The sequence below is a fragment of the Thermobia domestica genome, chromosome 2 (assembly GCF_964235325.1).
Source record: "Thermobia domestica chromosome 2, izTheDome1.hap1.1, whole genome shotgun sequence".
Taxonomy (NCBI): Eukaryota; Metazoa; Arthropoda; class Insecta; order Zygentoma; family Lepismatidae; genus Thermobia; species Thermobia domestica.
Window position 1 is genome coordinate 345,393,468 of NC_137455.1, and position 26,276 is coordinate 345,419,743.

Consider the following 26,276-nt stretch of genomic DNA (forward strand, 5'->3'; position numbering starts at 1 on the left):
GGCGACAGCATTCAACTTGCTAAAACCTAATTTTTAATAGTATGTGTGTGTTTTTTTAATGGGATTCATCGCAAAGATTTTCATATATTTCTCCTTATAATAAGGATATTTTACTGGTAACAAAAAAATTAAAAATTGCTCTTTCTCGTAAAAGGGTCAGAATGAGTATGCTTATTCAGTACAGAAATCCATTTTACAATATAATTAGTGTATAGCCAGTAGGGACACTCGATCGAAAATATGTAAAAGTTTTTTTTTTTATGCCAGCCATTCTGGGCGAGGTTTTCCTGAGTTTTCCTGATTCACACCAGGCAAATGCCGAGATGATACCTAACATATAGATCCCGGCCAGCTTCCTTCTTCCCCTTTCTTCAAATAGTGTGATACACCGAAAGGCATAATCCTTCATACGTGACGGGTTAACATGGGCATAAATGCATAGGCAAAGCCCAGAAATCTCATTTCCAATGCTAATCCTAATGCTAGTGAAAAAGAAGTATTCAAACTTCATACATATGCTAATCGCTATATTCCATCGAGCAAAATTATATGGATCAGTATAAATCTTCATGCGTAGCTTTTGAGAGAAAATTGTTTAAACCTAACCGTTGAAACTATACCATAACTATACCAACTAATAGGATAATGAGTTATATAACCTAAATTTATGGTTAACTCTAAAATTATAATTTTTATTCAACTCTAAAATATTCTGTTAAAACATTTTAATTCTGAGAAATGACGTCAAGTTGTAGAAAATAACACCTTCGGTGACAGATAATGTCAAGTTTAAGAAAATAACATGTTTGGCGATAGATAATGGGTCAATCCATCTGAAGTGGTCCAAAGATGGTGAAAATGGTTGTTCGACCATCTCCAAAAATTATATATATATATATATATATATATATATATATATATATATATATATATATATATATATATATATATATATAATGAGTGTGATAAACCGTGTATATAAGAAGGTCAATAACATCATTCACGTTGTCGTATGTATATACAAGTGTTCCTGAATGGCGGCCATCTTTGATATCGGTCGAGTGCTAATTTTTGCATTTGCAAGCGTTTACGAAAACTACAGTTGCTCAGAACATTCGAATCAGACGAATAGCAAACAAATACAAATCTTTACAGGAGAGACTGAGGTAGCTACACGAAGAATATAAACTTTTGTTTCGAAATAAATATGCAGGATTTGCAAAACCAATACGTGAAATCACCAGAAAAGCTACAGAAAATTACACTTTTAAAGGGGCTGTATTTTGGAATGGCATAAAGTGGCGGATTCGTAAGTTTTGTGCTGAATACTATTGCACGTAAAGAGTCTGCAGAAATATCCACAGCTATGATACTACTGGCACCGTAGATTTATGGGGGTCCGAAATTTAAAGTTTGTGAATTTGATGCCATTTTTGGGCGTAATTTCTCAGAAGGGCAAAGTGCTAAAATAAATAAATAAAATAAAATTTAAAAATTGCTGCTTAGGCGACGAAGTAGTTATGTACGTGAATAAACTATTACTAAAAAAAATCATGACATATTACATGGAGAAAAAATTGAGGACATTGCTGAAAAAAATTTGCTGTTTTTCTTGACGTGTGATCGATATTAACCCGGATGAATTTAAACCAGTAAACATAGTTCCATAAATTTCTCATCCTTCCTTGATCATTTGTCATAAACCGCATGAAAATCGGACTTAATTTAGAAATTCTAGACCCAAATGAAATCCGTAAGTTTTAAAAGAATCACCCTGTATATAGATATCTACAAGTGTTTATTCCATGTCAACCGAACGTAATTTAAATTATGTCAACAGAACATAATTTAATAACCAAACATTTAGTAATAAAACAAAGTATATAAACTACAGCTATTATTAGAGCTATTATCAATTATAGCTTACATAAAAGGTAATTGTTTCAATTCACAAAACGTTATATATTTATCTGTAATCAGATACCTCTAGTGCAGAGGTCTGCATCAGCCAGAAGTTTTAGCCCGGGCCCGGAAAAAAACAGTTCGGACCGAAAAAGACGAGAAATATGGTTGTATATTTAAAAAAATACTGCCCGAATCCTCCCCCCGAACCCGTGCAGAGCCCTAATCCAGGGAGTAACAGTGAAGAAGAAAGCGGGGTGACGCCATCCTCCGCCTCGAAAAAATATGTATGGCGTCCCCCTAGTTCCTAAAATATTACAATTAGTGATGGGTAAATTCCCGGGAAGATATTTTTCGGGTGGGAATTTATCCGGGAATTTATGTACAATCAGAAAGAAAATTGCATTCTATTACTATATTATGATTCCAAAGTGGAATTAAGTTTTATATCACAGCATATTATTACTGTTGCCCACAGAGAATTCTTTAAAATGTATATTCTAAATTACTTTACAAAATGGTTCCTTTTCATCACTTGTAAATTCGTACTTTGGTAATTTTGGCTGTTCTTTAGCATTGGGGGCCAGATTTGCACCTACTTTTTTGCGATATTCTATCCCGATGCGGTTGTTTTATGGTTTCATACGTTAAATTACGTTACCAACATTAAATTCAGACTACATTGCAGAGCGAGCGTTAGCGAATGAAGGGGAGTTAGTGCCACCCATACCACATTGTTTTCTATCTTCGATACCAACAATTCCCTTCACTTTCTTTTCTCACATAAATCACTTCCACTTACCTTTCCGTTTTGTATAAATCCCCTACTGCCCTAAAAAAAAAAAAAAAAAAAAAAAAGTGTTCGATACTTTCTTGACTACTTGAGCATCACTATCAACTCATTTCTTCCGTAAATCATCCTACTTTTTGCTATTTTTGGCCCCCCAATACTAAAAAATTACCTTACTTTTTAGTGCAAATGGAAATGGAACTTAAAAAAATCATATTATTAGTTATATAAAGTACCGTCAAGTAATTTTAAATTTTTTAACTTCCAAATTCTTTAAAACCTAGAAGTAAATCATAATATATTAAAATAAAGTAATTAGTCATATGGTTCTTATAATTTGGAAGAGAAAGTAAAGAAATGGAAATAAATTCCTTCCCGGGAATTTATAGGCCAGGGAAAAACCGGGGAATATTCCCATTTTTAAAATTCCTTCCCACCGAGAATATTCCCACTGCCCATCACTAATTACAATGGGCAAAGATAGGCAGGGGGAACGGCGTGACGTCATGCCGCTACCTACCGTCCCCCCACCTTTTCAAATCCAATTTTACCCCTTGGTGAGATCAAGAGCAGGTGTTTCAAAACAAATAATTATATGTGACCTGCCTTTTCAACAAGACAATCTTTTAATATGTTAAAAATGATATACAACTAAATGTTTTCACAGTGAAGATTAAAAATAGGTGTACTAACAAGAAGGATATGTTATAGAAGCACAATAAAAATTAGACGCGAGGTAATACTCTATAATCAATGTTATATTATTCGGTTCAGGTTTACTTCATGGGAATATCAAGTATTATGGCTATAAACACAGCATTTTGTGGGCTAGCAAAGTTTGACTCAAACAGTCTTAAGAAAGAACTAAAATTACGTTTAAACGTTTTCCAGATAGTAGTAGCCTCAGCTGATAGCCTGGGGAAAAGAATAATGTTAGTAACGCCTGGGTAGCACACCCTAGCGCTGTAAGTGAGAAATATATGAAAAGCAGGGAAGTTGTACCCGTGGCAAGGAAGAAACATTGAAAAAGGCATGTTGAAAAAAATCAAGGTAAGTTCTTATATATCAAAGTACCATTAATTTGCATTTGAATATTTTTTTAATGTTTCTCTTGTAAGTTACACTGAGGTATGAGCTTGCAATCCCGGTCACAAATACTACTACGTTGTTAATAAGAATATCTTAGTTGTTTGAACAAAATTGACATCCGGGCAAAGTGGACAGACATCCACTCTAACCGCATATTTTAACACTTCCTATGAGATTGAATTTGACAAAATTAGTACTATTTAGAGCAGCCGTGTGCAACAGCCGGCCCGAGGGCCATATGCGGCCCGCGTAACCCTGTCTTCCAGCCCGCTGGTCAGTTATTGAAAAGAATAATTATTATAATTTTTCTTTTTTTACAAAACCTGTTAACAGTGAAAAGGAAATTTTCCATCGACCACACAGTGCGAAATGTGGTTACGCCCTGAAGAAAAGCACTTGGCAAGCGCAGGTACTTGGGGGATATTTTCCTCGGTATAAGGATTGCTAGATGTACCGACAAAGTTTTAAATACATTATTCTGCTCCTCTTTAGTGGGTAAATACCAAGGGCGACCATCAGGGGGAAAGGGGGGCGCTCGCCCCCTAAGAAAAAATCATACTTGGGCATATCGAAAGCCCAATAGAATTTTTACATTAGTTATAGGAAAATTTGAAACTATATTTGGAACCTCGCTTATATCTGTCCCTCTTGAAAACCACAACATGGGCGCCCTTGGTAAATACAGTATTTTGGTTACTAGTATAACAATGGCTTTGTGTTATTGTGATGTAAATTACGATGAACATGTTCCATCATTTAATACTATACTATTCAATTGCTGTAAAAATGATATACCTACAGTGAGGCCCGCGACGCCATTTAGTGCTCTGCGATTGGCCCAGTCACTGTTCCAAGTTGCACACCCCTGATTTAGAAAGAAACAAATTACTTAAAATTTACGAGAACAATAGTTTCTTCTCAAAGTTATATGCACAAAGAGAGAAGGTTCCAAGTACTATATACCCAGTGGCCTATTTACGATTTTGTTTCGGGGAGAGCTTTGCTAACTTTCGGGGCAGGGGGGGGGGGCTTTGCCTGAAAAGGTGAAAATTCTGCAAGATATTTCATATACTTCACTATACTAAGTAAGATTTCGGGGGGCTTAAACCCGGAACCCCCCCTAAATACGCCACTGTATATACCACTGGATGCATTCATTCAATAGTATTATATTTATACCCGTAAGAAGAAGCAGGATAGACTTTTTGATAGTGCTCAACTTGACTCACACTAGACACATACAGTGTTGCCAATGACATCTCAAGAAGAGAAGGCTAAATGCCCTTCAGAAATAAGACTCTTTACGTAAATATTAGGTAGATTTTGAACTGCTAACCTATAGCACATATTGTAGACTTTTTAAACATCTTTTTTGTGTGTAGATTTATAAGTGAGTTATAGTAAAATTTGAAATGTTGAATTTTATTCACTGAAGACTATCAAGTAGAGGAAGAACGGGCAAATCGGATAACCCGGTCAAAGAGAGTAATGTTAATAATTCTGAATTGCATATACTAGAGCGCCAAGCGAGAAGTGTGTGAGAAATAAGTAAGATGGCTCTTTTTTATTTGTTACGTAATAAAACATCCTATGTCTTCAAAAATAAATTAATACGTTTATATGTAATAACAGGTAGGGTTTCTTTTTTTAATTTTGCACTTTATTTTCAAAGAAAAAAGTATTTCTAGAATTAATTTGCACCTTAACGTGTACCTTTGCACCCCCTTAAGTCCGGCCCTGATTGTCTTATATATATTACCTTATTCGTTACCGATAAAAACTGATAGTCTATGTTTTCCTAGAACAGATTGATTAGTTTCTGCGTGAAAAAAGCTACACTATTAAATAACCGATTTTGTATATATACCTGTTCGTCATATTTTAATGGTGACACACATATGACTAGTTCTGTAATTCATCGTTCAGAAACTGTTTCTAGGTATGATCTTGATTGGGATTTTAGCAACCCGTTCAGCACCGAGGCTATACCTTGTTTATGGCTACACATTAGCTATGCATTGTGACGTGGCCCTACAGTCTTAACGTAGATCCGAACCACATGAACCACGAATCATTACAAGAGCTTCCACCAGAAATCGAACCCGGGCCTCTCGTGCTGGGTATGATGGTACTATGATCTCTTAATAAACATGAAAGAGAATTTTTCCCCATCGGGTATTGTATACATGGATTTTCAGAAATGGTATGAATAAAGAGTGCCTGTTTTGTATTAGCTTTATTTGGCTTAAACACTGCAAAATTAAAATACCCCTAATTTTACAATAATTACGTGATATTTTCAGATACATAAAAGATAATCGAAATGTAGAACAAGAGCACGTTAGACAATATTTTGCATGAGGTACCGTTATCATGAGTCACCTAGTAGCTTTCCAGTTGCAGCCATTTAGAAACGCGGTTAGCGTATGCGCCTTTGGCGTGGGAGACCCGGGTTCGATTCCCGGCGGGAGCTCATGTGGTTCGGATTCCACGTTAATCAGTAGGTCCACGTCTCATATAGTCTCGCTGCTGAAAGGGACGCTAAACTAAAATCAACTCAACTCAACCCATTTAGAAACGCGAAAATAAATACCGATTTTCTCTAAATGGCTGGAAATCGAAAGCAGATAAGTGAGTCGTGATAATGGTATATAATGTAAAATAATATTGTCTAGCGAGCTCTTGTTCCACTTTTCGATTATCTTTGATCTATTTGAAAATGTCACATAATTACTGCAAAAATTAGCGGTATTTTAATTTCGGCGTGATGGGGTCTCATCATCAAGGCTATATGAGATGTGGACCTACAGTTTAAGGTGGAATCCGAACCATCATAACACGTTCAATCCCCCCCCCCCCCCATTGAATCAAACTCGCGATCTCATACATTGTTTGCTTTCGCACTTATCGCGTGTTTCATTCATTGCATAATTAATCGTTGAGTTTGAATATAAAACTTTAAATAAACAGCAATTGAACCTCGATTTTTGGTCAAATGATGTAGTGTCAAGATTTACACTTGACCTTAATATTACTCAATATGTTTGTTGGTTGCAATATTTCAAGCTTCAAGTGTATATGTTACTAAATGCATCATATTACTAACGATGAATGTGAAATCCATAGTTTGGTGTATTGTATTTTATCTCCGAGAGACAGACATTATTTCTTCGAAACGAAAAAGCTACCTTCCTAGGGATGATACGCTGGACCACAACTCACTGCCTGCTCCGTGTAATCATGGTCTCTTTTACTCTCTCTCTCTCTCTGTCTCTACCCTATCTTCTGGTTCCTTTTCTCCTTGTCTCCCCGTGGGTACAAGTAGCCTTATCTTAGTGGGACAGGGGTCCGCGCCTTGATTACTCCCAATCCTTTCAATAGCTTAAGCTCAGCGGAGGAGAATGAAAGGGCATTTTGTTCCCATCATCTGCTGTATTGAACCGAAACAAAAGACGAATCCTTCTCCTGACGACCTCAGGCACTAACACCGGTATTAAACCGTCCATCCACCCCTCGTTTCTGTTTTCATCCTTTTTTGGGTTCTCTAGCACCACCACCTCCTCTTAAACCCCCTGAAGCAACCAACTCCCACTCCCCTTACTCACACACAATCCCTTCAACTAGTCCTTAAAACTTGACAGAGTAAAATCGCCTTCTTCAGTGTCGCCAGCGGAGGGATACCAACCAACGAGTCAGCGCAAGAACTAAATCTTCCTCTTCTAAAGCCTCCAGAAAATCACCTTCTCTCCTTTATGTTTCTTTCTTTTTTTTTAGTTTCTCTTTTTTCGTGGAGTAAATTACTTGAAAACAAGCAGAGATATACTAAATATACCCTGAATAGATCAAAGATAGCAACTGATTTACGAAGCATGTAATTTAACAGGATTTAATCAGCAATTAACACTAGTTCAGTCATACAGAAACTAAATGAAATAGAACAACATATTTAAATTATGGTATTAGGTTTTCCAGTGCGTGGTCTCAGGTTCTTGACCCAGAACTTCGTTCATAGGGTGCTGCTGAATTGGAAGTTTCCCAAGCCTAGAAAGTCGGAAGTAAACATAATCGGAATCAATGTGCTGATCATATACACCGTCTAATTAAGTTTGCTGAATGTCCATAAACCTTCGTGAGCAGTGTTGCTTATTGGTATGGTTCAAATTTCAATTAACTAAATACTTTTAAAATATAAATACATTTATGCCGTTAAAAACGTCAAAATATAACCTGAAAGCAAAGGCGTCTTTGGGGTGCGGTAGAAAGGACATTTGCCCTCCTGAGTAATATATTGCATATACAGGGTGTTTCAAAACAACACCGACAACGTTTGGGAGGTGATTCCTGATACCAAGATAAGACAAAAAGTATAGACCAACCTGGGTGCACAAATGCTTCCTTTCGGAGCTATAGGCTGCCGAAAACTTGAAAAAATGAAATTTGAAGCGCCATAGCTCCAAAACTATGGAACCTACCGTAGTCGGGTCAAAACTTCACTTAGGAACTAATATGTGCAGTATCCAAAAATACATGTTGTTTTTATACTCACGCAACAATTTGTAGAGAGGCAGTTTGATTCCGGGCATATAATTTGAAGTACTCACTAAGTACCTGTATAAAAACTGTTGCGAAAGTATAAAAATATTCTGAAACATGTATACTTGGATAGGGCACATACTAGTTCCTACCCGACTACAGTAGATCCAATATATTTGGAGCTATGGACCTTTAAAGTTTATTTTTTCATGTTTTCGGCAGCCTATAACTCCGATAGGGAGCATTTGTGCACCCAGGATGGTCTATACTTTTCGTCTTATCTTGGTGTCAGGAATCATCTCCCAAACTTTGTCGGTGTTGTTTTGAAACACCCTATATATATATACTGTATGATATAATAATACACTAATAGAAAAGATGAAACTCTTGTTGTATTGGGTGGGAGACCTGGGTTCGATTCTCGGCGAGAGCTCATGTGGTTCGGATTCCACGTTAAGCTATAAGTGTACGTCTCACATAGCCTCGCTGCTGAAAGGGACGCTAAACTGAAAATAAAATGAAATCAATTCTTCTTGTATCGAAGAGTTTTCCCCTCCCATGGAAGCAAACGCTAAAATGACGTTACTACTAAAAACCACCCAACTTCCCACTACTAAAGGACATGACTTTAGGCGTCTTGAAACTATATTCAGAGATGAAAGGTTCTATTACCCCCCCCCAAAAAAAAAATCTGTCTAAACAAAATAATGAGACAGACGGGTCTCGTCATAAGTAAAATTGATTTTTTTCAGGAGGTGATTCGGGGCCAAATTGAAGACCTGAATTGCAGAATATCCCAAGTCCATCGGAGAACTTTTGTGATTTAGAAGAAAGACGAGAAGATTATACTTGGCATGCTATTCTGTGTAGCTGAAATTATTTTACATTTTTTGTAGAAAAAAAAAGATTTTGATTATGATTAACGCATTATACAAGTGAATAGCCCTTAAAACATAGATGCTAACATAAAAAGCAAAAAACGCAAAATACAAAGAAAAAGAGCGGACTAGGGATATTATGCAATTCAGGTCTTCAATTCTCCCAGGTATCTTCGTTCGTGTTCAATGTGGATTATCAATATTTTCAGGGTGGATGCGACTGGAAATAATTTCCACCAATATACAACAAAGAAACTGGACACAAGTATTTTTTCCAAGGGAGAAGAAAGAGGGACAGAGAGAGACAGAAGCTGTGGTGGCAATTTCTCTTGGACAGGAGATACTATCCCATCTCTGCACTGCATAGGGAAGAGGTTCCTCACCCATCTCCGCGCTGTACTGAGCAGGAGGTACTATCCTCTTTCTGAGCTGATTCGGGCACAAGGTTCCTAACCAACAACCCTAAACCTCTGTGCTGTTATTTGTAATCCAGCGTATAAACAGGATAAAAAGTTTTATAATAAAAAGGTGAGGAAAACCAGCTTCTCTATCATACATTACAATATATATATATTTCATCTCCACCTTAATCTTTCTACTAAAACCAAAAGAGGTGGAAAACGACCACTTCCGGTTTTAGTATTAATTTTCAAAGAGCAAAAAAGGTCAAAGATAGCGAGACATGGCTTTCGATGTAGTTTCAGTGTCCCAAGAATAATTTTGTTCACGACATTTATCCCTCTAATCGAACCAGAAGTGTTGAAAATCTACGGTTTCAAGTTTCAACGCTAATAACCGTTAAAAAAGTAACAAATAGAGAAATTGAGTTCCTTGAAATGGATTTAGTACCAAGAATATTTTCGATTTCCATCCTTATTGCTTTATTTCAACGGAAATGATACACCTACAACTTCCGGTTTTGGTATTAAATTCACATAATCTTAACGTCAGCCATAGTTCCATAATATGAAACGAAAACTCGTTGGTTTTTAGGATAAAGAACTATAATTTGTACCGCTACAATTGACAAAGTATTATCGCTACCCCGATGTCGATGCATAGAATTCACATCAACTTCCCACGTAGACAAACAGCTAGAGCACCTGCTTCAATGCACGTGTTCTAATCAGTGATGATTTCAGGGTGTTGGCCCGGGAGGAATTTATCTCTCCCTACCCCTCTTTGGAGCCACGACCGGGATAGTGCTTAATAGGGATTAGCAGTATATTTCCAGCACTATTTTAACTTCCTGTTCATTGAAACCTCTTCCTCCCCGCGAAAAATCGTCTGAAATCTTCACTGGTTCAAGTCCTCCTTGACACTAGAATGAGTTGAATAAAAACATGAATAGTTGTTCGGATCCTGCTCTAATAGTATTAGATTTCAGCCTTCCTCATTGGCTGAATGGCTAGCACAGATGCTTTTCATACAAGACAGGAATGCCCAAAGATAGGTTTCAAGGCACAAATTGATTCCATGAGAACATTGAGTGAACGTATTAAAAAAAAAAAAAATCATATGTATAGTCAACGACAAGACATCTTTCCGTTTGGTAAAATTTATTTTGAAAATAACAATGGTTTGGCTGAAACATACAGAGAATTACGTTCTTTTTAATGTACTGAAAACTATACACAGATTGTCCTTCTATTCTGAGCTTATTTACGAAACTAATTTCATCAAACGGAAAAAAAAGCTTTTGTCACTGACTGTACAATGAGAGTGTCGAAGAGCCCCGTAGCCATAACATTAAAACAAGAGAGCAGAGCCCCTTATTTGGGGTTGAGGGAGGTAACTTGAGTTGATCTTACATATCAAAGAACTGAATACTTCACAAGAGCTGAAGGTAATCCCAGAGACTAATTCTCTGACCAATCCCTTGCTACGAAACTTGTAGAAATTGTATATTTGGGTGGAAGAAGGGTACATTTGTGGAGTGGAGTGGTAGAATGGTGAATTTTGTGGGAAAACTATTCAATTTAGTGAGGAAACAGTAAATTCGGGAGGTTGAACCGAAGCCTTTGGGGGGGAATTATGAATATTTTTTATGCATTATGAAGCATTCTCAAATGCATTATGAAGCATTCTTGTAACACATGTTTGCGACTCATAGTAGAATACAGTATCACTATTGCTGATACGAAATGGTGAAAATTGGTACAAAACCGTTTATTCACGCGGGATATGGATTCCTCACCTACACCATGACTCCGCCAATAGAGGCAAAGTCTTACCCACAATCATTAACAACAACAACGTTTCTTTCCTTTTCTACAAACCAACCTATTTTATTACATCTTATTAATATTGGAATTATTAATACCATCTTGGGAGAGTTAGTGAGTGGGACACCCTGTACATGAAATACGATCATGTTATTCGTCATTACTTTAATTGACGAAAGACGTAAGAATTGAAGGGAGTGTCTCTCTTTAGACGAATCTGCGCAAGCATTTCTCTGATTAAAATGCAGTTGATTTGTGTGTTCTACTTCGTCGGTTAGACGTTGCTTTTATTGTCATTGTCAAGGAGAGAATCAATAGCACTGTTTTGATGTGTGTTTTCGTAAGAAACATGAATAATGAAAATATTACTGTCGTCTACGTAGGTCTTACTCCAATATCGGGTACTTTTATGTAAATTACCCATATTTTTTTGTTTCACTTTCAATTCTGTAGAAAACAACGTAATACTATGTCGAAATTAGCATAAGGTCTTACGTAAGCGGTTAATAAATTTAATATTTAAACCAAAATTAATGTGTAGTAACTTTTGGCTATTAAGGTAAAACTAGAATGGTAAACTTTATGCTTGTTTTAATTTCTTCGGAGTTTAACGTCTTCTTTTGCGCCAAGTTTGTATGAGATGGAGGCCTGGAGTTTAATATGGGAATCCGTTGTGGCTCAGTGGTAGAGCGCTCACCACTGGTGTGTAGGTTTCGTGGTTTAATCCCAGCCCGTTTCAAGCAAGCTTTGTGGTGGACAAATACCACGTGTAGAGGTTCTCTCGGAGTTCTCACATTTTCCTCTACATCTTTCATTCCACCATTATCGTCCATCTCATCATCGCTGTCTCCCTTAGCCTAGGTGAGTAATCGTGGGACGTTAAACTCACTAGTCAAATAAATACATAAATAAATAAATAAAATAAAGCGGGACCAGAGCCAAATTGTACTCCCACCATCAATTCAGAAACTAAGAGAAAAATTAAATGAAATCTTCGAGTTTTACATCCCACAATTATGCCGGCTAGGCTAAAGGAAACGGTGATGATGAGAAAGGACCCTATGCACCAGAGGTAAACACTCTACCACTGAACCACCGCGGCCCCTAGAAAAGAAGCGATACTTCTAAAAAAAATCCTAAAAACTTTTCGAGTTGAAATTCTGCTTTGCGTATTCCGTCTACTAGGCGGGGCGAGTGGGTTACATGCAGGGGCTCAGACACTGAGGAGTTCGCCGAGTCCGGATTCCCCCAGAACTTCCTAACTCAACATATATTTGTAAATTTTCTCAACATGCCGTATTCCGTGGGGTCTAGGGGAGTGCCCCCTTAATTTTTGCCGGCCCCCTAAAATTTTCATGGTAGGCTTACAAATGAATTATAATATGATGATGAACTATAGTATGGTTGGATTGGGCTTCCCTAACTTTAGTCGGGCCCCCTAACTTCAGCCGCCCCCCTGCATTTTTGGTGTGGCTACAGGCCTGTTTCTCAATAAAACAATTATTTTTAACAGGGAAATGATTAATGTAGCATGAATATTTGATCCTGCACTCCATCTATACTCTTTCTGTTATAAAAAGCAAACTAGTTTTCTGATTCTTGATTTTTGATTCTGAAAATATAGCTGGAAGTATTTTACAATTACTTATCGTATTTTCGAGTGTAGAAAAAATACCCGTTCAATACTTCATAGACGTAATGGCTTGTGTTATTGGAAACCTCCAACAAAAATTTGTTCGTGCGCGGCTGACATGTTGTTGAAAAAGATGACTTGAATCTCCACTTTCTAATTTATTGCTTTCTTGGAAATTTATGCAGTGATTTCTGACAAACACCGTATCTAATAAGTTCTAAGGAGTTTCATTCACCGAAACTCTTCTATAAATTTTACCATGTCTGTCTGTGTGTCAGTCAATCCGGGAAACAAACAAACAACAACAACAAAAAAAAAAAGGTCCTAAGAACCAGTTGGCTAGTCACCATTAATTTTGGCCAGGTTAAGTCAAAAGTTAGGACCGGAATGAACCATTTCCGGTTTTAATGTTGATTACCACAGAGCAAAAAACGACAAAAGACAGCTAGAAGTGGTTTCTTGAAATCGATTTTAAGTACCCTAAGAATCCATGTCATCTTCTTCCTTCACTTTATACTATAACCAAAAATTAATTTTAAAAATCCGGTTTCAATATTGATCTACTTAGAATCGAACTATAAGAGATAGCGAGACGTGGATTTCTTTGGATCGATTTCGCATTCTCAGAGCAGGTAATATCATCTCTTTTAACCTTCCACTGAAACCAGAAGAGGCAGGAAACAATCACTTCCGGTTTTAACGTTGTTCGCTATGGATTAACAACGATAATAGATAGCGAGAAGTGGTTTCCTATAATCGACTAAGCTCCCTAAGAATGCATTTCGTCTTCATCTTTAACTCTGTATTATAACCAGTAGTGAAAGAAATCCACTAAACTTTCGCTTTGAATATTGTTTTACGTAGTGTAATAACATAAGAGTGATACGCGGATCTTTTTGATTCATTTAGGGTTCTAAAGCTAGGTATCATCTTCTCTCTTAACCCTCTATTCACACCAGGAGTGGTAGAATATAACCACCCTGCTTTTAACGTTGATTGCTATAGAGTGAATACGGTATTAGCGGTTTTGTGCAATCAATTAATCAATTCGACAGCTTATTTCTTAATGTACTATAAACCAAAAGAATACAGTGTTACGTAGAAGATTTTTTTAAAAGAGCAATTTCATTCCCATCGGAAGATGAGAGGGCCGTAGAAGGTAACGCCTCCTCTGGGGCCACGAGCATTCATTTATTGGTAGTATTATTGGCAATGGGTATCAAGATTTCTTTATTTATTGTCTGATTAGTGATCATGTAAATGATAAGGTGAATTGCAATGAACAAAACACAAGGAGATGCACTAGTTTAAGCAAGGGTGTTATCTCTTGCTTTGCACTGAGAAAAATTTGGAAAGCAGTATATTGTACAAATATGCGGAATCCTTATGTTTACTACGGAAATCAGTAGGAGGATACGTTATCCATATGCTACGTACTTTTTCCGCTTAGATGTTACATCATGTCGTTGCAGGATATATGACATCTAACAGTCTCCCGTAAATTACATAAATATATATATGTTACATACATCCATCTGAATATGAAATCCTGACCACCTATATACAGTTCTTTCGTTCTTACAGAAAGTGCGTTTATTCGGAATATTTATACAGAAAGTGTGTATAAAATATGTTTTCCGTTATACGTTTGCTGTAGGTTAAGTCCAAAGACTACAGGATTTACACATGTGACCTACGTTGTTACGTACGCCAAACATTTTTTTTTTATCTTAGTGTAGGTGATAGAGAGTATGCAAGGCGTAAAGCATGACGTTCCAGGATTTGTAAACTGTTATAAAACTTTAATGGAGCTGACAACGAGGCACATATGAATGAGTTAGAGCAGGACGTACAAAAACCTTGTAAGTATAAAGTATCAGTCTCATATTGAGACCCAGTTGGACGAAACAAGTTGATGCGACGACGAATATTAGTTTTGAGGATGGAAGAATGAGTTTTTCCAGTGAGATGTTTGTCAAATATGACGCCAAAAAACTTTAAACTATTTTGTAAGGTTAATGGGGAACCTAAGAGTGTGAGATGTAAATGCTCCGGATTTGAGTTGGACAATATTTGTTGCATTTTAGTCCAAATAACGTTATTTGAGTTTATGTTGCATTTAATTTCAGCTCGTCGATTGCCTGTTGCAATTTAGCGTTAATACGACCCACTGAGGATCCAACAAACTGTAGTAGAAATTTTTTTTTATCTATTTCTATTTCTGTGGCTTGGGTCTGAAAGGGCCAATGTAACTTTTTGGCGAAAATGAGTTTTTCAGCAATTTGAATATCTCTAAATGTGTATTTTCCTGTGTAAGAAGAGCAAGTGTCAACATGGAATAGTTTTAGAATAATTTTCCAAATAATGTTATAGGCCCTTGCTCAGGATGAAGTATTTCTGTGTTTAAAATAGGCCAAAGTATACATTGGTCTTCCTTCAATTTACTAAAAATAATGTGTATTAAGGCCAAAGAGGAACAGTGACCTTTTTTGATTCAGTATTGCTAATATTTTGACGCGAACGAGGTGAAAATTGGCCTTTTTAAATCTAGTATTTCGGAAACTCTGTTGAGGCCAATGTTTAAACTTTATGCTTATTTCTTTGATTGAAAGGAGGCGTTTTTTGTATGATATCTAAAGGAAAACAAGGTACTAATGTTGTTCATTTGTGTCTGTGAGTGTAAATCCGACAACAATCTGGTTCATGGTGACCAATCATGGTTAAAAGTGTATATTTTGTTAACACTGCATAGGGTTGCCAATTCAGCCACTTTGTGGCTAGATCTGGCCATTTTGCGAACCTGGTTAGTCACAAATTTTCAAAAAATCCACTAGTAGCTTTTCTAGCCATATGCTTTTTGCTTTTAGCTATTGCTAAAAAACATCTGAGTTTAACCACATTTTGAAATAGGCTTTTTATCGTTAGCTTGTGTCTAGCGTTGTTTTGGAATTTGTAATACAATAAGGAAACAACTGTTAAAATTTCACATATATGCTTAATGTTTCACTTCAAGGAGAAGATTAGCTAAATAATTTTCATGGCAATTGCATATTACAGAGGAATGTGTTATCCTCAAAGCACAATTTGTAAGCAAGGTCAAAGTTTAAACTTTCAATAAAGGGCCAATGTCATTGTATCTGTAAAAAATTAAGATAAAAAATACCAGTGTCAAGAGATATCTCAGAGATAAGCCGAAATATATTCATGAGAATGCAAGTATCCGATAGGGCATAAACATAGCGGTGGAAGTATAAATTTTCTATTTCCAAGTATGTTTGAAATACATTCAAACAAAAAGTTGTAAGAAACTTCAAATGCGTTCTTCTCAAAATGGTATATTTTTGACACTGGCCCGTTTAGACCCAAGCTACAGATTTGTGTTCTTCGCATAGTGATGCACATACTACTTACAAACGTTTTGAAAACCCAGCTTTCCCAATGTGCGAAATGTAATTTCGTCTTTAAAAACGCAAATAAAGAATTTTAAATTTTTAAATATCATAGCATAATTATCTGCTTTCTCCTTTTAGTTAGCTATTTAATCAAATAACTAAATCGTGTGGACCTTTGCTTTCAGAAACCGCACACAGCACTGTCTAGTAGGGAAAGAGGGAAATATAAACGTGAATCTAAAGGAGGCATTGTGTTGTTTAGATTTTCAACCAGATTGTGAACAGTTTATTACAAGTTTCCTGCAAAGGGGTAGATAGAGACAAAGGAGCTTTGGTGAGGGAAGAAAATGAGATATGAGTACGGTGGAGGTCCAGTGTGGTCCTCTTACTGCTGATAATCCTCCACTGCTTGTTTCGTAATTATTTCAACGTTAAGTTTTCCGTGACGACTGGCTTTTGGAAGTTAGTGGGTCGCCATTTGTAAACTGTGACCTGGAGCAGGGCCAAACAACAGAGATGGTGCTCCATGTGTGAGAAAAGAGAATGGGCAAACTATGCTAAGATTTCCAATTTCAAACCCAATCTATCGACTTTAGAAGGTAAATGAAGAAACGTCTAGCTACGTAGACTGTAGTCTTTTTTTCTTTTTTTTAATCGTGAATCAAAAATAGCGATCTCCATGCTCGATCTCGTATAGAATGGCAATTAACTAGAGCACTTATCAGTCACCTCTATTCCAATAGAAAAATATTAAAACAAAATAAACAATTTAAATACATCATAAAAGAAAAGGAGATATCTCAGATGAGACAGAGTGTTTGAGACTTGCAAGACGAAGGTCTTTAGTGGGCCGCAGTGGCTCAGCTTAAGAGTGCTTACCTCTGGCGAATGGTGACCTTGGTTCAGGGGTGGATCCAGGGAGGGGGCGATCGGGGCAATTGCCCCCCCCCTGAAGAGGAAACTTTTTTGTTTATTTTTTGACGCTCTTAAAAGTAACTCTAAGTAGCAGTATTACAATCCCCCGCCCCCCCCCAGAAGTCCGTCCTGGATCCGCCCCTGCCTTGGTTCGATCTCAGCTCCCGCTAAGTGAACATTGTGGTGTACAAATACCGTGTGCTTTGGTTTTTGTCGGGTTTCTCCCGTTTCCTTCCGTTTTCGTCACTCCATTATCATTCATCTCATCTTCACCGTCACCTACGTGAATAATCGTGGAACATTAAACTAAAAATAGGAATGTCTTCGGGGATCATAGTGGTAGAATGCTCAACACTATTGCAAGGAGTCAATGGTTCGATCCCAGCAAATTAGAGGTAGACAACATTGTATCCGTGAGTTTTCGTTTTTTATACTCATGTTTCCTCCTACATTCTCAATCCACTAGTTGTTTCAAAATCACTCACTATTACTTATCATACGATTTCTTTAGCTTAAGGGACGTTAAGCTAAAAGCTAAAGAAGCTCTTGATTCCAGGTCCTACAATGTTTATAGCATTATATTTGTTTCTATGTTTAGATTAATTGGGACTTTAATGTCTATTTCCGCTACCAACAGTATACGAAACGTGAACGTTTTTCTTACCGTGAGATCCAAACTACCTATATTACTATCGGATTCGAATCTGGGTTTCACGCACTTAAAAAAAACGTAAACTAGCCATGAAAGAGCTATTTTCCATTTGCATGGAGTTATCTATTAATTTTCTCATGCTACCTACAGTTTAAGGAGAAATTCGATCGTATTTCCGAATTCGAGTTTTCTCCATGATATCAATTTTGCATTAACTTCAATTATCATGAATTGGCAGCTCTTCGACTTCAATGGAATTACTGCGCTTCAATCTCACTGGGACACGCAAATTCGGATATTATCGCTCGTAAACGCTAACTATTCAGCTGTTATGGGTCTTCTCCAGCTTGATATGCGTTGTCATTGGCGAATGTAACGAGCTTTAGGACTTTTGTCCGGGGTAGGGTTTCACTTCTTAAACCCGATCTAACCCGGACAAATCCGCTTACCTAAACATACTTAGAGAGGCAAATAAACCTGGTGACCCGGACAGACTCCACGACCTGGAAACAACCAAAATATCAGCCGTACTACATCACCGCAGAATTTAAGGATGTCTACTGCAAGAGCTCAAAAATTCATGTGTTTTGTTTCCGACGTGATTTGTGTTTTAAGTAGCGGCGATACCTCCATGAGCAGACGGAGCCCGCGGCTATACCTTCATGAACATACTGAACAGTTACTTTGTTCCTGTTACTTGAATAACTGTTACTTGAATAAGAGTTACTTTGTTCCAAAACATTATATTTGTTTTGAATGTATTTTCTGGAAGTAAAAAGTGCACTCACTAGCTTATATAACCAAACGTAGCACCGAGAGAAGGATGTTTTCTTTCGAAAAAATAAATAAATAAATAAAGTAGATATTGGTGACGAGGCTTCAAGGGAGACAGGGTAGACACGTCTACCCTTTAGAATTTCCTATGTAATAAGCTTAGGTCTTTTTCTAACTTCCGTTAGAAAAATTTCTATAATTTCTTTTCCGTTTTTTTAAATTTAAGTTGAAAATTGATCCTCTTCTAGAACCCACTTCCATGTAGGTCGACAGATCACCCAACATCTAGCTGAACCTTGAACATTATCCCTGTTAGATCCATATTTCTTTCAATAACCTATAGAAACGTGGGAGTACCATCCGCAAGGGAAATGAAGGGCCAAATACCCGTTCAGCATTCTGTCTATTACAGGGTTTCTACAGCTTAGTTTATTTTACGGTAGTTTTCAAAGTGCCAGAAACACTGGTACTTTCTTGTTGTTGTTGTTTACTTTAAATCATCTTTCCAGATCCCTCTATAAACTAGTAAATTATTATAACGTGGCTTTGAAGAATGATTTTTTAAATACATCTTGTCGTTTTATGTCTAATATCGAAAGAAAGAAAAACTACCGAAACGTTCAGATGTTGGATTGGCAGCTCTTCCAGTAGTGTGTATTTCGCGAGAGTAATAAGTAGAAGTGAGGTGATGAGGGTGATTTTTTCTAGATGTGTGAATGTTTACATTATAGTACTTTTATGGATGTGTGCAGTAGGAAGCAAAAGGGACATGCCCACCCCCCCTTGGATTTTCGAAAGAGGTTCAGTTGTTCAAAAACATGCCAAAACATATTAGACTTTCTTATTCACCCCTACAGTATTTGATAAAGTTATACAATGTCCATCAACAATAATTGTTTTACATAAAGTATTATGTGCATCCGCAAAATTGTGCTACATTTTACAATTTTATTTCGATAAAGTTGTAAAGTTGCGCTGGGCTATGAAAAAAAAATTGTGCTGTTTATGGCCGAGATATGTTATCAAAAGCAACGGCTAAAAGTTGGTTCAGTCCCTTTCTTTCAATATCCAAGATGCTCCTTACAGTGGGCGACAAATTTCAGCAAAACTTAATGATATGTTGGCAAAAGTCTAGTAAAACTGTCATGAAAGCAATCATGACATCGCCAATTATCTAAACATCCCTTACCAAATAGTGTTAAACAACACTGTTAAAAATACTTTCTTAAATCCGAGAAACCGTTTCTTATCTGTGCACCGAGAAAATCTTTCCTTAGAAACAAGGGTTTGAAACTCTCATTAATGAGAAATGAAGAAAAGTAGATGAGGTTGTATAGAGCAAAAAGAGAAACATACTGTTACTTTCCTCATGAATGAGAATTGCCAAATCTCATTTCTAACAAAATATTGTCTCGGTGCACAGGTAAGAAATGGTTTTTCAAATTTAAGAAATTACTGCATTTGGACAAAACTGGATACAAAAAGCTCAACGTTTGGTTGCCAATGATCTGACTCAAAATCATTTACTTGATCGATCTGTCTACGATTCTCTACTAACACGTAACGAGCTCGAACCATTTCTGAAGAAGTTGATAACAGATGATGACAAGGGGATATCCCAAGACAACAATAGGCGAAAAAATCGTGATCGAAGCAAACAAAGGGAGCTGCACAGTTTGTGGCAAGGCCCACATTGACACCCAGTAAGGCTATGCTGTGCGTTTGGTGGGATTGGAGTAGCATCATGTATCATGAGCTGATAACGGTGGGAACGATAGATTAAGATGTACTCTCGATAATTAACACGAGTGCACATAGAAAATCAAAAGAAAGCAGTTGGAACTGATCAGGAGAAAAGGTGTCGCATACTACACTGACACACCAGACTGTATATATATATATATATATATATATATATATATATATATATATATATATATATATATATATATATATATATATATATCTTTATGTCCAATCAGAAATTGAGATGACTCCACTATGAAGTTTTAATGCATCCACCGTATAGCCTGGACTTAGCACTACTATACTTCTGTCTCTGCAGAATTCTGTGAATAGTTTTGTTAGTTTCAAAAATGGCCTGTGAAAACATGTCATAATTGTTTGACCAGAAACTACGGAAGTTCTAGAGCTATGAGAATATGCTGTGACCGGAATAATGGCAAAAGTACATTGAACAAAATGGTGCTAAGTGATATTATAACGTTATTGTCAAATCACAATAAATGTGTACTCAACGTTGACCTCGAAACAATCAATACTTTTTACACAACCCGATAATTCCATTATTTTACTAAAACCTGAGCTACTGAAATGTATACTTCATTATAGGAAATATCTAAATCATTCAATAGAAGTATTAGTGTTCCTTGTTATACTGTATACAACCTATATATATATATATATGGTTAATAAAAGTATTTAAATATCTATTATTATTATTATTATTATTATTATTATTATTATTATTATTATTATTATTATTATTATTATTATTATTATTATTATTATTATTATTATTATTATGTGGTATGGAGCTAAAATGAAGTGATATAATGAGAAATGCTTATACAAAATCTGAGTAGTTATCGACGTACATTAGTTTAGACTTGTTAGCGACTTGTGCCTCCCCAACATATTTATAGCCCTGACAAATTTCTATGTCTGATTGCGGGCTTGCCAGCATATACCTATATTAAAAGTTGGAGTTAATGTCTAGTGAAATGATTTATACGGTTTTACCTCTGCCATTATATTGGTTGTGAAATGCAATAATGTGTTCTTCTGCTTACCAATTTAGTTATCACTCTCAAAAGCGTCTTTGTGAAGAATTTTCCTTTCCCTCTAGTATCTTCACAAATTGGAAGAGCTATTGTCTTTAAATTAGTGGTTGCTCAGAACTTTCTATATTATCACATGAGAAATACGCTCTTATGCCACTATTTTAGTGCTAGAATTTTATCTATGAAATCTAACAAATGCTTAATTCATTGTTTCCGGCCTTCAGAAGAAGTTTAAACAGTGGTAAAAAAAAAAAAAAAAAAAAAAAAACTTAACTTTAAGAGAGATTTTAAATCAATGTTCTTCAATTTTCTAAACTTGTTTTATAGATGAGGAAACATTCTCAGTAGGGAGGGCAGGTAAACAGGGGCTCAGTCTTCCAAACGATTTCATAGGATCTCTAAATCTAATTCCCTTTATATGCCTTTATTAAGCGTATTTACCTAGGTACAGTGTTATGTGAACTAACTGTGAATTACTAATGTTTCAATAACGCAACCTATACTTTATTAGTTATATGATATACAAGTAATAATATTATCTATATTACTATGTATGTATTTGTGATATATAGGATTTTTCCTAAGAGGCATAGTTGATGCTCTCTTTACTGGAAAAGGTGTACAAAAAGTGATATTTTCTTCTCGAAGAGGGAAAATATTCCTATTGGAAGAGCTTTGTTATATTGGAACAAACGATGAAGTATATTTCAGTTAAAAATTTTCTTGTAGGCCTTATATCTGGGAAACTACAGATAGTGTAACCAAACTCAAACTATCATTTAACTCAGCATGATGTGCTTATTCCATAGAAAATATGAAAACTTGATTTAGGGGCCGTTCAAACATTTTATGGTCCGTGATCCAATTGGCCCAAAAGATTCGATATATTTGTCAAAAATTTTCTTGTAGGGCTTATATCTGGAGAAATATATATATATATATATAGTGTAGCCCAACCAAAACTACATTGAACTCAGTATGATGTGCTTTTTCCGTAAAAAAAAAAAAAAAAAAAATACGAAAAGCGCGGCAGATGATACGAAGATGATATGAAATTTTATAAGGAAATAAAGAATAAGGATGATGCAATCAATCTACAAATGGATGTAGATAGCTGCTACAGTTGGAGTATTGATAACAATTTGCCTTTTAGTATAAATAAATGTTGGGTAATAACGTTCTCGAAAAAAGGTAATCCAACATTATTCTAATTACTCGATGAATAATGTAATGATAAAAAGAGCTAGACATGTAAATGTTTAAGGAGTCCTTACAGCTTCTAAACTATGCTTTAATCAGCATATTCACAAAATAATTAATGAAACATATAAATCTTTTGGATTTTTAATTAAAAATACAAATAAATTTACTAACATAAGAGCTTGTACGGTTTTGTTTAATAGTATAATATGTAGCAAGTTGGAATATACATATAGTGTGGGCTGCTCACTATAAGCAACATGAAAGAAACGTTGAAAGAATACAAAATAAGTTTTTAAGATATTTGTATTTTAAAATGTATAGAGTGAAATTCCTATGATATTAGAGTTTTTTTACAGTACATTATTGGACATATTTAAATATTCGTTATTAACTACTCGGCGGGAAATATCTTAATTGATTCTCTTATTTAAATTAGTGAATTATATTATACTAGATAATCATGAATGCAAAAATCTGTTAAATTTTAATACCACCAAAACCAGATTAAGGAATAGAACGCTATTTTATAATGTGAAATCTAGAACTTCTATGCATATCAATTCTCCCCTAATTCGAATGTATCAGAGTTATAATAATGTATCAACGAAAAGTTCAGAGATTGATCTTTCTCTTCCATATCTTTTATATCCGAAATTGTTAAAACAAACTTTAGACAAGAAATACGTCAGATGACTAGTGGAATAATGTTTATGCTGTCTTCTATTAAGTTATAGAGATAACATTGTTTTTTTCTTTACAGCAATGCCAATCTTATGTATTTTTCTCTTTATTATATTTTATTTACGCTTTTTTCTTTCTTTTTTATTTCTGTTTTATTCTTCGTTTTATTCTTATTATTGTACATGAATAATATACAAGTATTGTACTGTATAATATATTATTGAATATGTATAATATCTCTATATAATTAAATTTGGTAACCCTATTGTAATTGGGACAGTATCCTGTTACAAGTGAAAAGTAAATAAATAAATAAAACTCGATTTAGGGGTCGTTCAAAAATTTTGTAGCCCCTGATCCAAAAATGCATCAAAAGATCCGAATAATTTCAATCAAAAATTTTCTTGTAGGCTTTATATCTGGAGAACTACATATAGTGTAGCCAAACCCTAACTATCACTTAACTCAATATGATGTGCTTATTCCGTAGAAAATACGAAAAATTGATTTAGGGGAAGTTCAAAAATTTTGTGGCCTTTGATCCAAAAAGTAATTCTTGGCCAAGATAGCAATTTTTTGATTCACTTTTTGGAATCATTCCTAAAATTCTTGTTTTATCTTGTATCTCGTCACGAAAATTTCTGGCTTATCTTGCCTCACACAACCCTAGTAAGATGTGTGAATGTGTGTAATATATATGTATGCGGCGGGCGCTCAGTTGGGGGTCAGGGGTAAATTTCCCCGCTCAGTTTAAGACATATATACATTTAATCAACATTATAGTGAAATACTAATAAATATGTATCAGCGGTAATTTTTGGCCCATCCTCCTGAAGCAAAAGCGATGTTACTAATAAATATGTATGGCGAGTTGTTTGTGCTTTCAATATTTTGGAACAATTCTTTCAATTTTCTTTTAATACGAAAAAGCTCATTCCTTCCTTGAGAAAGTTACAGATCTCCTTTAGAAACATTTTTGGCTAAACACTGAGTATTCTTACAAGAGAAGTTCGGGAGAAAGCACTCGCCTACAGAGAAACTAAGCATGTTATTTGAAGGGCTAAATTCATGCTGATTACAACAAGCTAATAAAATTCCTGTACGGTTGAGAACTGTTCAAGAGGTTCAATTTGGAATTTTATATGAAAAAATGAGTATATGCGTTTTTAAACGCGTTAAGTACAACATTATTAGCAACGACTATTGACATACGAATTGAAATCTATCGGATATAACAACAACAACAAATCTGTTTTGCAGTAACTAAGGGGTTTCTTAGTTAAAATTAGTCATTATGCTGTTCACAATAATGATAGATTAGAGATGAAAATTGATCACTGTTGTTCTTCTCTTCTATGAAGAAATGGCCCAGGCAAAAGACTTCTTTGCACCATGAACATTTTATTTGTGCAATTGCGTTGCATCCATCAAGGGAACAGTTCGCATAATTAAAGCGAAAAGCAAATTCGACAGTTGATTCAGAAGGTATATAATTTGTTCGGTAACCTGCCTTGTGGAACGCAAACTGAAACAATCTAATATATCGCGGTGATCGAAACTGATTCGTTAGCATGGGCATTTGATTGTTTCGTTGGTACATCATAACGTCCGAATGAAGAAGTTTCATACTTGTACAAGTCTCCTGCCATAATCTTTGAATTGGTCGGAATCCAAACACACCAAATGGTTGTACAGCGGGGGACACTTCTAAATGGTACAGCCATATGGAGATTTACAGCTAAGGTGTACCATTTAGAAGTGTCCCCCGCTGTACAATGTCTTGTGCAATCGTGCATTTAACCTCGCGAAAAGTTCTCAACCGTGCAGGAATTTTATTAGCTTGTAATCAGCATGGATTGGCCTTTCGAATGGCATGCTTAGTTTCTTTGCAGGTTCTCCCGAACTTCCCTTGTTAGCTTTAGCTACTAGCATTGCTTGTTTACTTCAACCTGGTACGGTACTCATGTCCAAGATGAGAAAAAATAAAAAGAAAAGAAAAAAGAAAGAAAAAGAAAAGTTAGTTCAGTCTGCTTTAAAAAGGTGAAGTTCACCAGTCGATCCGATTCTTGAAACTGTGACAAAGAACACCTCCTTCATCAAAGGATCATTAGAAGTAACAAAGAACAGAAAAGTGAATAAAAATGATTCTTTTCTTTGTTTCGTTTTTCACCAAACTTCGATAAAGCAAATATTGTTTCTATTGATTTGAATTTCCTGCACATGTCCCTCTTATCACTATTGAATGCGTTTCGTTAAACATTTAAAATTCAATAATACACTTAAAGGATACGCACATGAGGTATTATTGTTTTTTTTTTTTTTTCGTTTTGTTTTAGGAATGGGTAAGTTCTAAAGGGATGGGAGGAAACAGAAGGGACAATTTGCTAGCTAATGATGTTGAAACTTACTAGTTCTAAGCATTTTAACTTATAATTTTCTACAAGGTTGTTTTCCACTGTTTTGTTGCACAATATAGTACTTGAAGCAAATGCGACTGCTTTGCGCAGTAACACGCGTTCAATACAACTTGAGTTATTTTTTCTGGAATTCTGAAATGATTTTGTTTCTCTGGAAACTTTGTAAGAGGACAGCAAGACAGGTTTATAGCTTACAGGTAAGAAAACAAACGATTTCATTTTTCACCTTTGTTTGACTTCTTGCAATACAGGTTTTTAAGTATCACTGTGTACACAATTTCACTGCCTTTTTTGTCAATATGTTTATTTATGTATCTAAATGTAGAGTGTTTCACAAATCCTGGTGCAGTGTTTAACAGATGATTATGATCACGAAAGATCTTAGAAG

General features: G+C 35.7%; 1 protein-coding gene across 2 annotated transcripts in view; it reads left to right on the plus strand.

The window, feature by feature from the left end:
• LOC145679864 (uncharacterized) overlaps window positions 1–26,276 on the plus strand; it is a 69,655-nt gene that overhangs the window by 15,653 nt on the left and 27,726 nt on the right. Inside the window, exon 1 of one of the 2 annotated variants that reach the window (XM_081750384.1) lies at window positions 26,029–26,085. The exons of the other annotated variant lie outside the window; for it this stretch is intronic. The gene's annotated coding sequence lies outside the window, so the exon portion shown is untranslated. Of the gene's footprint in view, window positions 1–26,028; window positions 26,086–26,276 lie in introns of those variants that run through there. 2 annotated transcript variants of the gene reach the window in all.